This window comes from Bos indicus, chromosome 27 (genome assembly GCF_029378745.1).
Source record: "Bos indicus isolate NIAB-ARS_2022 breed Sahiwal x Tharparkar chromosome 27, NIAB-ARS_B.indTharparkar_mat_pri_1.0, whole genome shotgun sequence".
NCBI lineage: Eukaryota > Metazoa > Chordata > Mammalia > Artiodactyla > Bovidae > Bos > Bos indicus.
In genome coordinates, this window is record NC_091786.1 from 23,098,142 (window position 1) to 23,112,654 (window position 14,513).

The following is a 14,513-nucleotide window of genomic DNA, read 5'->3' on the forward strand; positions in this document are numbered from 1 at the left end:
TGTGCAGATTTTATTTTGAAAGCTGTTGCACTTGATTTGGGAGCTAAGTGTCAATTTACTGCTGCAGTTTGTATTAAGATCAGCAACCTTTACTGAAGACAAAATTGCGCATGAGAACACAGAGGGGAAGCCAGACAGGTAAGAACCCTTATGATTCTCAGAAATCAGGAGCCAAGTTAAAGAGACATCCTGCAGATACATTTTTTTTCAAGTAGAGAGTTAGATTTTCTCAACCTTCTAAAGTGTTTACCAAAATTCCTTCATGAAGTTATAAACTGGGATTCATTTTTTCTTTTACCCTCCATGGAAATCCAGTTTCTTATAAAATTGGTGTACTTTCCACATGCAAGAGGAAGGCAATGTCAGTTCTGTGCTCTCAGTCCATAGCTTTGAAGACTGCATCTCCTAGGGATAGCGCCTGTATAGTAAGATTATAAATACTTTCTAACCGATGGCTGAAGCTATTCCTTTTCAGAAAGTAAACCCCTGTGTCAGTCACAGGGATAGAAGGTGTTGAATTATGGTGACTCAAGTGATTCAAGGATAGAGATCTTTAGAACCTGAAAAATGATAGTCATTTATAGGATGACAAAGCCAGTGTTTTTCCACTTCTGTGGAAGAGTATCTTTTTGTTCTAGAGCCCATATAGAGGTTAGTGGATCATGAGTGGATTATTTATGTCAAATGTATAACCTTATGTCAAACAGTTTCATGAATCTGTTGACTCTGAAAGAACTGCCACAGCAAGTTGCTTGTTAAATGGGGATGGAAGAGATGAGTGGTTATGGATTGTATAGGAATGGTGTCAAATAGTTTTAGTAAATTTGAGAGGGATGATACCTTCACAGAATCCTGACGGATGATGTAGCTATCTACTGTGAAAATGCAATGAGAAAACTTTGGGCTCAAGCAATTGATAGTGAAGCAAATATTCCTTCTTTTAAGAAATCTGACCTGTCCAATGAGGTTCTTGTTTGTATGAACGTATATGTCACCCACCATTGAATTCTTCTCCTCCAACCCAGCACTGGGATTGGAGACTAGTGCAACTGATCTGCCTTCTCTGTAGTGGGTTGCATCACAAATGGAATTGGCAAAAGCCAGTGCCCATTTGTTCCTAGATTTTCATAGCTTTCAGCCAGAATGAGACAAATCAAGTTAGCCCACAGTCAATCCAAATCTTTGGTGTCTCTATGTATTATTTTAGCAAAAGGAGCTACAGGGTTTGACTACTCTCAGAAGTGTTAAGAAGCCAGAGCATCCATAATAGTCTTTCTGCATTTTAAGAAACATCTAGTAAATAATCGTCTGATTTCTTATCCAAGTCCTAAGTCAGCTTAGAAATAAGACAAGAGTATAAACATGAAAGAGTCAAAATCTCACTTTAATTTATGATAAAGCAAATATTAAAGAATAGAGATTATTTTTGCGGAGAGCTGGGCATCCTAATACCATATGCCCAGACCCAGGCAGCCAGCACTGCAGGCAACAAGATCAGCTTCTCCACCTTTCCTTCCAGCCAAAGAGCCTCCACTGGAATTCCCTGCACAGCTCCCTCCCCAGAGACAGCTCACTCTCAGAAAGAAAGTGAAATAAAAGGGCCAGCTCTGTATGACAGGGTCTTCCTTTCAAAGTCCCTGATTGGAATATGCAGATCTTCCTCTCTGATCAAACAATAAATGAGAAAAAGGCCAGCAGAAAATCTGCCATAGTGTTAGGAAACGACACCCAAACCCACCGGCCCCTTTGACAGCTCTTACTTACAGAGACACAAATGTTGGAAAGGGAGTGGATTTAAATACAAAACAGGTATTTCTTGTCCAGGGAGTTAACCCATTTAAAAGATTCAAAATAATTTGAAGAAAGGGGCTTATAGGCATGACTGTGTGGAGTTTGAAAGTGAAAGTTAGTCACTTAGTCATGTCTGATTCTTTGTGACCCCATGGACTGTAGCCCACTGGGCTCCTTTGTCCATGGGATTCTCCAGGCAAGAATACTGGAGTGGGTTGCCATTTCCTTCTCCCGGGGATCTTCCCAACTCAGGGATCGAACCCAGGTCTCCCGCATTGCCAGTGGACTCTTTACCAACTGAGCCACCAGAGAAGCCACTGAGTCAGGTTTATTGGTGTTTAATTAATTAAGCAAGGAGACCCTGAGACTGAGAGGGCTCTAGTGTCCTGACAGCCCATGTCATCAAACCAAAACCTAAACCTATAAATGCCTGTAGGTTATGAAATCAAAAAGCTAAAGACAGTCAGTCACAAACTGCCAACTAGGCTTTAAGCCATAGCCAATCAGTTATTTCTTTACTTTACTTCTGCCTTTTCTCTATAAATGTCTGTCCTGAGTTCCTGTGGGTGCAGCACTCCCAACCACTTCTGGTTTGGCACTGTCAAGATTATAATTGATTTTTGTTCAAATAAGCCCCTCAATGTTTTAATAGGCTTGTTTGTCTTTTAATAACTTCAGACATCCCTTGGTTGTATCCCTTTGTAGAATGTGCGCAATTTAACCATGGAGCAAGTGCAATGGCATCACTATTTATTAACTAAACAGTGTATTTAGGGTTAATACAATGAATTTGCAATACCACTCCTTTGCAATGAAGAGTAGAGTGAATGTGGCCACCCACATCTCATTACACTGCAGGGCAAACGCTGATTTCAATATATGTGGCTTTCATTTGCTTGTAATTAATTTTTTTCATTAAAACGATAGATTTATCTCTTTGCTGTAATTGTTTCCTCAGCCTGCCAAATCATTCTTGAGATGGCCAGTCCTGTAGCACAAGGCATCTAGATTTATCATCACATATTACTGATCTGAGGATCGATTTGGATATGGGGGATGAGGAGCAAATAAATTGAGTTTGCAGTGGCTTTTCTGCCAGAGAAGAATAAAAGGGAGTTTGGGGTACTAAAATGAGTGTTCTGGGGTCCATTCTAAATGAGGAACGTGAATGAGGCTGTCAAAACCTGGGATGTACTGTTCATCCCTCTGTTGGAGGCTGAGCTAGCCTCACTTGGGTGGCGCCAGTTCAACACACCATCTGTCAAATGCACACAGTGACACCAATTTCTTTTATTAAAAGATAATGATCTTACCTCCAGTCATTTAATAGTCAGCATTCACATAAGTTGGGATGATTTTTCATATGTTTATTTGGGAAGACTCTGGCAAAGATCGTTCCATTTCTTCCTCGTTTATTGCCCTTGAAAGTCTAATTTCCCTTGATGAAAATCAGTTTTTCCAATGACAGAAAAAAGTAATTAAATATGTTCAGTTCATAGCTAACTTATCTTATTGACAACCATCTAAATAGCTGAATAATTGTGTAAGGGGAACGGCAGTAACACAGAGATACGAGTTACAGGAAATTAGGGGCCTCTGATCTGTTCCTCTGGACACAGCCTGGTGTTGACTGTTATATGCCCAGAATGGGCATAATGACTCACATTTACTGCCCTGTGAGTTGTGCCCTTCTCTGTCACACACTGATACAAGCAGAGCTGAAGTAATCTGAAATGAAATGTGTGACAAAGCCATCTCCATCTGTTTGAACTAGAAAACCAGAGATCAAAGTGTCTGACAAATAAGTCTCCAAACATGGCTTGGGTGTTTTGTTTTCATGTTTAGGCTTTCTTTTCAATGAAGATTTGCCACTGAAAGTTTTGTTTAAACCAAGACCACTGCTCGCTCATGTAATTTAATGAAAAGCTAAAGAAGAAAATGAGAATTCACTGAGTTCAAGACTATTGAGAGAAAAGGGACTAATTATACTGGGAGGTCCTTGAGTGAACTAGTTTCCTAATTGGACAGAGAACACTCGAAACGTGAAAGTGGTAAAGCTGCTCTGAAACAGACATCCTTTGAAACTGATTCTCACAGAGATTGTGGCAGTACCAGCGCGATGACTTTCAAGTCTGTGGGTGCACTTACACACATCGATTGCTTCCTATTTGGCTCATCATCTCTTGAAGCATCAAATTAAAATGGCATGTTTTCTCTCCTCAAATAAATCTAAAACCTGCATATTCACACTATTTACATAAAATTGTATATCATATACCATACTATAAAATAAAGATATGAACCTTAGCCACCAATAAAAAAAAAAAAAGAAATTCAGATTTTCAATTAGTTGGAAGGCCTTTTAGAGTAATTATTCAGAATAGAGTAAAAATTATTCAGGATATTTAGAATAAATATTCACAAATATTCAGTGGGAAGCCTGGCAGGCTGCAGTCCATGGGGTCGCAAAGAGTTGGACACAACTGAGCAGTTGAACTGAACTGATTCACAAATATTTAGGTTTTTAAAACACCCCCACGGGCTACAGCATTCAGGTATGTTCTTACCAGGATGCCTTTATAATGTTGATCTGCCCTTTGTATTCTGAAAAGTGTGGCAGAGTACAGGTAAGTGGGAATAGTATTGTCCTCTGTATGACAATATAGATGGCTTATTTATAAGCAAGTGTTTTGAAAATATTAACATATGAAGTATTATCAAAAATAATTCCTTTTCCACTTCTTATATGTCATAAAACATGATGATCTTTGTGTAAGGCTACTGAAAGTACAATTTATCTTATGTGGGAAGTGTTAGGGATATTCTTTCATTAGTTCTGCTTTGATAAATGTAAAAACTAATGTTCCTATTCAGTTTATACTAAATTACTCCCACCTACTCTGCACTTGGAAAGGAATAACACTGATAAGAATCCAAAACTTCTCACTACTTAATCCTTTCTATGAGTTTCCTGACAATGTCCCTGGCTGTCCTTTGCTTCAACCCTAATCCCAACAGGTATAGAAAAAGATGCTACTAATATATTTAACGTGGGGAACATACAGACACCAAACTATGGAAAGAAATTATTCCAAAGCAGGTCATGTTTGAGAGTACATGGGACACTCTTATAATTCTTCGGGGCAACTGGGAAAATCTGGGGCCATCTTGAATCTACCTTGTGACCTAACTGTTAGTGTTGTCAAATCCCATGTCTTTAGAGTTAATCTTTTATGAGTGGCTTTACTAAAGCACTCTTCCTTAGTTCTGCTTTTTCGGGCTCTGATATCATCCAGGGTTTCAATCACGGGTTCAGAGCAGCTCTTAAGTCTCTATCTCTCCATTTGTTATTGTCTGGATTTACTCTTCAGAGAAAGAAAATTGCTAGCAATGTCTAATCTTCCGAGGTTAAGAAGACAACTTTTCTTTCCTCAAAACCTATATAACAATCCCAGGAAAGACTAATCTGTCTTGCTTTGGTCACATGCACCTCTCTCAACCAATCAGTGAGGAAGGCAGATTGTTTCTTTTTCCCCCCTCACATACTGTAGGGGGAGGGTGGGATACATGATTATCACATGAGGATCATGGAAGAAGCAATTCTGGGCAAGTATGAAATCACAAATACTCACTTTTTGAGGATGACACCTATAAGTGATCAGATCAGATCACATCAGTTGCTCAGTCGTGTCCGACTCTTTGCGACCCCATGAATCGCAGCACTCCAGGCCTCCCTGTCCATCACCAACTCCCCGGGTTCACTCAAACTCACGTCCATTGAGTCGGTGATGCCATCCAGCCATCTCATCCTCTGTTGTCCCCTTCTCCTCCTGCCCCTAATCCCTCCCAGCATCAGAGTCTTTTCCAATGAGTCAACTCTTCGCATGAGGTGGCCAAAGTACTGGAGTTTCATCTTTAGCATCATTCCTTCCAAAGAACTCCCAGGGCTGATCTCCTTCAGAATGGACTGGTTGGATCTCCTTGCAGTCCAAAGGACTCTCGAGTCTTCTCCAATACCACAGTTCAAAAGCATCAATTCTTCAGCGCTCAGCCTTCTTCACAGTCCAACTCTCACATCCATACATGACCACAGGAAAAACCATAGCCTTGACTAGACGAACTTTTTTTGGCAAAGTAATGTCTAGATGGGATTTAAATCTAGATTCTGACACTAAAACTCTTGTTCTTTATAATGCACTGTGCTACTTGTTCTACATATAAAGATAATAAATGATGACAAATTTTAGGGAACACATTTTTAATAGATTTCAATTTGTTCTGATTCTGGTGGCTTTATTGATGTGGTTCTCCATATGCACTTTGACAGTGATGTATTGGTTTATTAAGACATGGTTTTTGTTTTTTTTGTTTTTTTTTGTCAGTTTCTCCTTTTCTGTATTAATAACTGGAGTGCAGTCAAATCACAGGATATGATGGTTTGGGTTGGAGTGAGTTGAGTGTAGCCTTTTCCAGGTATGAACTGTGAACCAATACTTCAATTAGCTCAATATTAAGGGGAAAAAATCTCTACAACAAAATCTCAGGTTTGAATAACATACACTGTTATATCTGGTTCTTACAACACTAACACCTGGAAAATGATGACATTCACTGATTAAATACGAGATAAGAGAAATAATAAGTATATGAAAGGCCAACTTGTTTTCTTAATCTAATTCATTAATGTGCTAGACTGTTTGAGTTCAGCATTATACAATATTCACAATCTTATATTGATTACATTTCAGACAGGAGGATACAAGAGAAATTAAGAAATTTGCCCAAAGTTGTACATCTGAAAGTGGAAAAGTCTAGATTCAAACCCACAGCTTTCTGACTAAACAGCCACGGGACTTCAGTCCCACTCTGTGAGTATCACGGTCATATGGACCAGGATTCTTGGCCTTCCTCAATCAATAGAAATGGACTAGAGACGAGATGAGAAATTCTGACACAGCTTTGTTGGGGCCCCTGCTGCAGCAATGGACACAAGAACATACAACAGGTTCTCTTGCTTGCTAGCTCACTGAGGAGATGCAGACTTGTTTCTTATATCTGATGAGGGTATGGATGGCTTGGGTGTTTTGCCCACCCCTCTGTTGGTGGTGGGTGCAGGGGGTGTGCTCAGGGCTCTGCTTTTACTCCAAACACACTGTTTTTGCTCCTGACTCTTTAGAAGAGGCTGCTAAGTTTTTGTGTCTTTTTGTATCTCATGTCCAGAATTTGTCTAAACTGCACGTGCAAGCAGTTATTTTTAGTCCCATATAGTTTCCTTGTTTTTTGTTGCTGGAAGAGAGTTTTGTTCAGGTACAAGCAGTGCAGCACCGCAGCAGAGGGTCCTGGGTCCAGCTACGTGCCCCACAGAAGGTCCAGATGGCTCTGCTCAGGGTAAGAGTAGCTGTGGAGTTTAGCCCATGATAGAGAGCAGTCTGTCCCCACACTCAGCTGCGACTGACTTATGGAAAAGGGTCATGTCTGCATCTCTGCATTCCCATTGCCTAGCCCAGTACTTACCTACCTCACATGAATGATTACAGAGTAAATAAATAGATGTCTCACTGGTCTATATTCGGGCACATATGGTACTTTGAAAGAATAATTATTTAAAATTTCTCTAAAATTTATTTAGCAATAGCAGATATCAGTTTGAAATTTATTTTTAAGTTTTCAGTTCAAGATTAAGATTTGGTTATGATTTATGCCTAGTGAAACAAGTCAGAGAAAGATAAATACTGGATGTTTTCAATTATATGTGGAATCTAAAAAAATATGATGAATGATCCATTAAAATAAAAACTGATTCATAGATACAGAGAATAAACTGGTAGTTACCAGAGGGAAGTGTGGAGGGGAGAAGGGAAAGAAAGGTGAAGAGAATTAAAAGGTACAAACCATTAGGTATAAAATAAAGGCTCAGCAGGTAAAGGATCTGCCTCCAATGCAGGAGACACAGGAGATGTCGGTTTAATCCCTGGGTAATGAAGATTCCCTAGAGGAGGAAATGGCAATCCACTCCAGTATTCTTGGCCTGAAAAATCCCATGGACAGAGGAGCCTGGTAGGCTACATTCCAAAGGGTCATAGTCGGACACAACTGAGCAACTAAGAAAAATATGTTACAAGGATGTAATGTACAGTACAGGAAATATAGTCCTTATTTTATAACAACTTTATATGGAGTATAACCTATAATATTGAATCACTGTGTTTTATACCTGAAACTAATGTAATACTGTAAGTCAGCTATAATGCTTAATTAAAAAGTTTAAGTATGATTTCCATTCAGTTAATAATAGAAATAGCACAGCTTGTAGATTTTTCTCATTATGTAATCATTTCTGTTAAAGGAGGAAACATTGTGTAAATACATCGTAGCATTTCAAAATGATAATCATTTAAATATTCAGCAAATCCCTGGGTCCACATGAACAAGCTAGAAGAAACTAGCTAGAGAAGCTGAGGAAGGGAGCCACTTATACAGGCAATATAAAGTAAGACAGTTCTATGTGAGAGATGAAAATATATGCATGCCTCCTTTTACTTTTTAAGTAGAATAACCAGACTATGGGTTTATTCTCCTGCAAGCTTTGGCAAATTTTTCTGTAAAGGGACAAACACCAGTTTAGTCTGTGTCAGCTGTAAGGTCTTTGTCATCCATAAGGTCACAGCTACCCACCTCTGCCACCAGTAGCACAAAAGCAGCCATAGACAATGAGTAAATGAATTAGTAGTCGGACACGCTTCAGTCGTGTCTGACTCTCTGCGACCCCACAGACAGCAGCGCACCAGGCTCCCCCGTCCCTGGGATTCTCCAGGCAAGAACACTGGAGTAATTAGTGTGGCTATGTTTCAATAAAACTTTAATTACAGAAACAAGTGGTGGGCTGGATTTGTTCTGTAGGTTGTGGTTAGCCAAAGTAGCAAAATAGGAGATTAATTTGAGAGCTTTTTAAGTTTTCCTTCCTACTTTTAGGACAGGTCCTCCCTCAGGTCCCAGTGACACCTAAGCACCACCTAAAAGCCCAGTAGTCCCTTGCCCCACTTCCTCCATGACACTTCAACTAGCTTTTCTTTCCTTGTATACTGGTCACTGTTTCTCACAGACTCTTCACACACTCTGTACCTTCTTCTAAGGGGTATTTGTATCTCAAAGCAAGACTCATGTAGGCAGTGTCTTGGCCGACGTAATTGATCCCCAAAAGAAAAAAAAACTCTTGAGAGTCCCCTAGACTGTAAGATCAAACCAGTCAGTCCTAAAGAAAATCAACCTTGACTATTCAATGGAAGGGCTGATGCTGAAGCTCTGATACTTTGGCCACCTGAGTCAGCAAACAGCTGACTCATTGGAAAAGACCTTGATGCTGGGAAAGATCAAAGGCAGGAGGAGAAGGGGCGACAGAAGATGAGATGGTTAGATAGCATCGTAAACTCAGTGGACATGAATTTGTGCAAACTCCAAGATACACTGAAGGACAGGGAAGCCTGTCATGCTGCAGTCCATGGGGTTACTATGTGTCAGACACAACTTAGCAGTGGAACTTCAACAACAATAACTTCGAAATCATCAAAGTATTTCAGAAAGTAGAAATTCTTTGGCAGTGTCTTTTATGAAATGTAATGCAGTCAGTTGTTTCCTCTGCTGACTTTTGAAAACATTTACTGCCATACATGTTTATATCAAATTGAATATTTTGTTTTATACTTCTTTACCATGTATTTTACCCATTACTAATCTGGTTGGAGGACCTATTTTGAAAGGCCGTTTTATCCATTTGTGTAATGCCTGGTAGGACTTAAAACTGATGAACCCACTTCCTGTATGTATACCTGGAATTTCTCCAAAGAATCATCAACCAGCACAGGCTGTCCCTTATTCTCTTCCATTGACGAAGATCTGAGTTAAAAACGAGCACTGGCCAAATATGTACTCAGATTGCCCAATTAACATCCATGCATGTGCCAACACTTCAAGCCTTCTGGGAGAACAAGACTAAAAAGTTTTCTTGTCTTTTCCTAAGAGGGACCATTATCAGTGGTAGGAAAATAATAATACTATAATGAATATTATTTGTGTACGTAATCATTTAAAATATTTAACTAGCTTTCTTTGATTGCCATAAATTCTGCTAATATGGAAATTCATTCAGATATGCTAGAATTCAACATATATGATATTTCCAGTTCATGGGTGATTATTAATTTGTCTGATATGACATATAGTATGCTGGACATGTCCTACCTGTTCCACACTTAATTGCTGTAATTACATCATTTAACTTTACGCTTAGTCAAGCTCTGAACACTATAATAAAAACTTCAACTTCCATCGTGATTTTAAAATTTTCAGTTCTTTTTAATTTTTAACATATACTTAAAAAAATCAGCAATTGTTTTTAAAGGAGATTTTTGGATGATTTGGAATGTTTGAAATGATCACGATGTAACTAAAATATGTCTAAGCAGGAAGTCCTTGACTTGAAAGAGGCTTTCAGTTGGTTGCTGCTTTAAGACCAAATGGCACCCCACTCCAGTACTCTTGCCTGGAAAATCCCGTGGACAGAGGAGGCTAGTAGGCTGCAGTCCATGGGGTCATTAAAAGTCGGATAGGACTGAGCTACTTCACTTTCACTTTTCACTTTCCTACATTGGAGAAGGAAATGGCAACCCATTCCAGTGTCCTTGCCTGGACAATCCCAGGGACAGGGGTGCCTGGTGGGCTGCCATCTATGGGGCCACACAGAGTCAGACATGACTGAAGTGACTTAGCAGTAGCAGCAGCAGCAGCAGCAGCAGCAGCAGGGGCTCCCCGAAGGCTCAGCAAGTAAAGAATCCACCCGTAATACAGAAGACACAGGAGACAAGGGTTCAACCCCTGAGTCAGGAGGATCTGCTGAAGAAGGGAATAGCAACCCACTCCAGTATTCTTGCCTGGAGAATCCCCATGGACAGAGGAGCCTGGTGGGCTACAGTCCATGGGGTCACAAAGAGTCAGACACAACTGAGCGGATAAGCACAGCTAGATTCTGATTCTCCTGAGATCAGTGAGGACCCCTCTCTCCAGCTCTTCTAGCACTCTCTCTAGAACTTTACTCTGTAAACTTTCTTTCAGAAGTATCAGGCCATTTGCTATCCTAGAAAGCCTGGATTTTCTTTTTGTTGTGTTTCGTTTTGCTCACTACAGATTTGGACTAGCAAAGTTTCATTGTGAAATGTCTCTTGCATTGACTCAAAAATAATCTTAGATTGTTAGCAATTCTTTAAACAAAGTCTATAAACAAAGCAGATTTTGAATCATTTAGCTATAAAAGTATTTTATAAACTGTAAATGTTTAATAAATATTATGAATTATTATAATTCTTAAGCCTTTTGTGGAACTGGAAAACATTGGCACCTAGATGTCATTTATGATTTAAGTGAATGCCAAGAGGTATTTCACTGTTCAAAATAAGATATATGTAGTACATAGTTTGCTGCTGCTGCTGCTGCTAAGTTGCTTCAGTCGTGTCCGACTCTGTGCTACCCTATAGATGGCAGCCCATCAGGCTCCCCCGTCCCTGGGATTCTCCAGGCAAGAACACTGGAGTGGGTTGCCATTTCCTTCTCCAATGCATGAAAGTGAAAATTGAAAGTGAAGTTGCTTAGTCGTGTCCGACCCTCAGCAACCCCATGAACTGCAGCCTTCCAGGCTCCTCTGTCCATGGGATTTTCCAGGCAAGAGTACTGGAGTGGGGTGCCATTGCCTTCTCCAGTATAGTTTGCTAATATCAAATAAAGATGAGAAATAAGAAAATTATTTAGAAAAATACATAAAATATGATAGTCATTGTAATATAATCATTATAATCATTCCATTCCATTATAAGTATTTCAAATATGTACTATTATAGAATATTATCAGTTCAGTTCAGTCACTCAGTTGTGTCTGACTCTTTGCGACCCCATGAATCGAAGCACACCAGGCCTCCCTGTCCATCACTAACTCCCGGAGTTCACTCAAACTCATGTCCATCGATTCGGTGATGCCATCCAGCCATCTCATCTTCTGTCCTCCCCTTTTCCTCCTGCCCCCAATGCCTCCCAGCATCAGAGTCTTTTCCAATGAGTCAACTCTTTGCATGAGGTGGCCAAAGTCCTGGAGTTTCAGTTTTAGCATCATTCCTTCCAAAGAACACCCAAGACTCATCTCCTTCAGAAAGGACTGGTTGGATCTCCTTGCAGTCCAAGGGACTCTCAAGAGTCTTCTCCAACACCACAGTTCAAAGGCATCAGTTCTTCGGCACTCAGCCTTCTTCACAGTCCAACTCTCACATCCATACATGGCCACTAGAAAAACCATAGCCTTGACTAGACGGACCTTTGTTGGCAAAGTAATGTCTCTGCTTTTCAATATGCTATCTAGGTTGGTCCATAATTAGTCCATAAATAGTCTGTTTTAGCAATGATTTAAAATTTGATTTAATCATCATTGAAATAGCACTGCAGTGCTTTTCTAGAGAGAAATTCAGAGATTATGACATTGAAGTAACCAAAAAAGAAGTATATACTTTTCTAAATGCCCAGTATTCTGCCAGGCATTATGCAAAAGGGAAAAGGACTAGATGACACACATTATGCCAGAAAGAATACACTTCTTGGGAAAAGACAAAGAGATTGCAAAAGACACATAAAAATATATACCAGATTTAATCATTTACCCTCAAATTAGTTAAGGCTGTGTTATAAAAGACCAACCAGATAAAGTATTTTTGCAAAAAATAATTACTTCCAGATGAAGGGCATTTTGTTCAGGAAAGGAAGATACACTAAGAGATCCATTTTTCCTGTCATGAAGGCTACTGCATGGGGTATACTCATTTAGGATAAACATTTCTTGTGCCTACAATGCAAGGTGAGCCAAAGAGATCCTTTAATAAAGGAAGATTTTCATTGAAAAATTATCACCATTTACTAGTTTGTGAGATTTTGCCCTGAATAATTAATTCAGTGTAGATATTGTGAACATAATTGTAATTAAGAAACACTTTCTTGTGTTTCTAATAATTGAATGTCTATAATAGAAAGTGGAAAATATGATTAGAAGTTTTCTAACTTTATGCTATGTATTTTTCAACAAATCCCAATTTATTTAGTGTTCTATTTTGAGTGTAAAGAAAGAGTTAAGAATTTCTAGAAATTAGTTGGAGAATTCATGGAGAAACTGAGATAATCTTTTTATGAGTGAAGTGGGGACAGTTGAGTCAATAATGAATAACGGAGATTTAAGGCAACAAATGTACTTTCTCTCATGCAGCTAAAGAGTATGTACGTAGATTTATAGTCTATTGACAGGGAGAGAGAGTGCAAATAATAAAGATTTGACTTTGTTGTGACAATACAAGAACTTCTATTTTTATTGTGATACTTTGAATTTTCCAAAAGCCCTTTGGTATTGATCATAATTCTTCTACTAAGCATATGTTTGAATACAAACATTTCAACTTTATTTATTCCCGTCAATGTGTGCTTCAGTGTATTATAAAGCCCTAGTGTTGTTGTTCATTCTGTCACACATTTCAAGTTTACTATTGATTTAATAGTAAATGATGATAAATATGACCAGAAATTGTACATTGGTCTGCTCATTTGCTGATATTAGATCCTTCATCTATCTTCTTTGCTGAAGAAATGTGTCTGTGTGTGTGTGTATGTGCTCTGTTGTAGCTGATTCTTTGCGACCCCATGGACAGTAGCCCAACCAGGCATCACTGTCTATGGAATTTTCCAGGCAAGAAGACTGGAGCAGGTTGCCATTTCCTTCTCCAGGGGATCGTCCCAACCCAGGGATTGAACCTGTATCTCTTGCATCTCCTGCATTGGCAGGCAGATTCTTTACCACTGCACCACCTGGGAATCAGAAATAAAGAAATATACTTCTACTGAAATGTAGTAAAATTTCCTATTCCATCACAACCTCTGGAGAGAGAAAAGGGAGAGAAAAGTAAAGAGTGTGTTTTGTTTTTGACTATATTTTGGTAACAGCACTTTCTGCCATAATTATATGGTCCTGATTTTAAAACTCCAGTGCCTGAGATTTGCATACAAATTCCTTATTCTTTGAGAAAACCAGATAGCTATAATTTTACTCTAGTATGACTTACTCTTATTTTAAAACTCAGCTTAGTCTGCAGGCTGAGGTTCTATAAAACACCTTAAGTAAATGTCTCCTACAGTGAGTTTAGCCCAGATACTATAATTTTAGGTATGACTTGTTATGCTTTCTTGCTATTTTTTCTTTCGTCTTGCCCTTGAAAATATAAAAGCTGAAATGGTTTTATTTTTCCAAAAGCAGTTTTATCTATTCTACAGTATGGCTATAGTCCCTTTTCTGTGTTTGCTTCAGCTGTCACTCTAAGGCCAGCTTAAGGAAGTTTAAAAAATATCTTCAGTGCCTTTTTGGCTCAATGCTGAGACTAGTCTTGGTTTGTTTCTCACACATCAGCCATTCTCATCACGTCTGACCCAAGGAACTTGAAGAAGTTTTCCACAAAAGCTTGACAGAAAGGAAGAAATTTAGCATGATTTTAAGTGCACCACTGAAGCCTTTCAGGCCCTGATGAGACAAATATTTGAGAACTCTGACATTAGTGCTGAAATTAAGCTTGCTACTGGGTCTGAAATTGCAATTCATTTGTAACTCCTCCTGAATACTTAGAGCCACAATGTGGGTAACACAAGGGACTTTC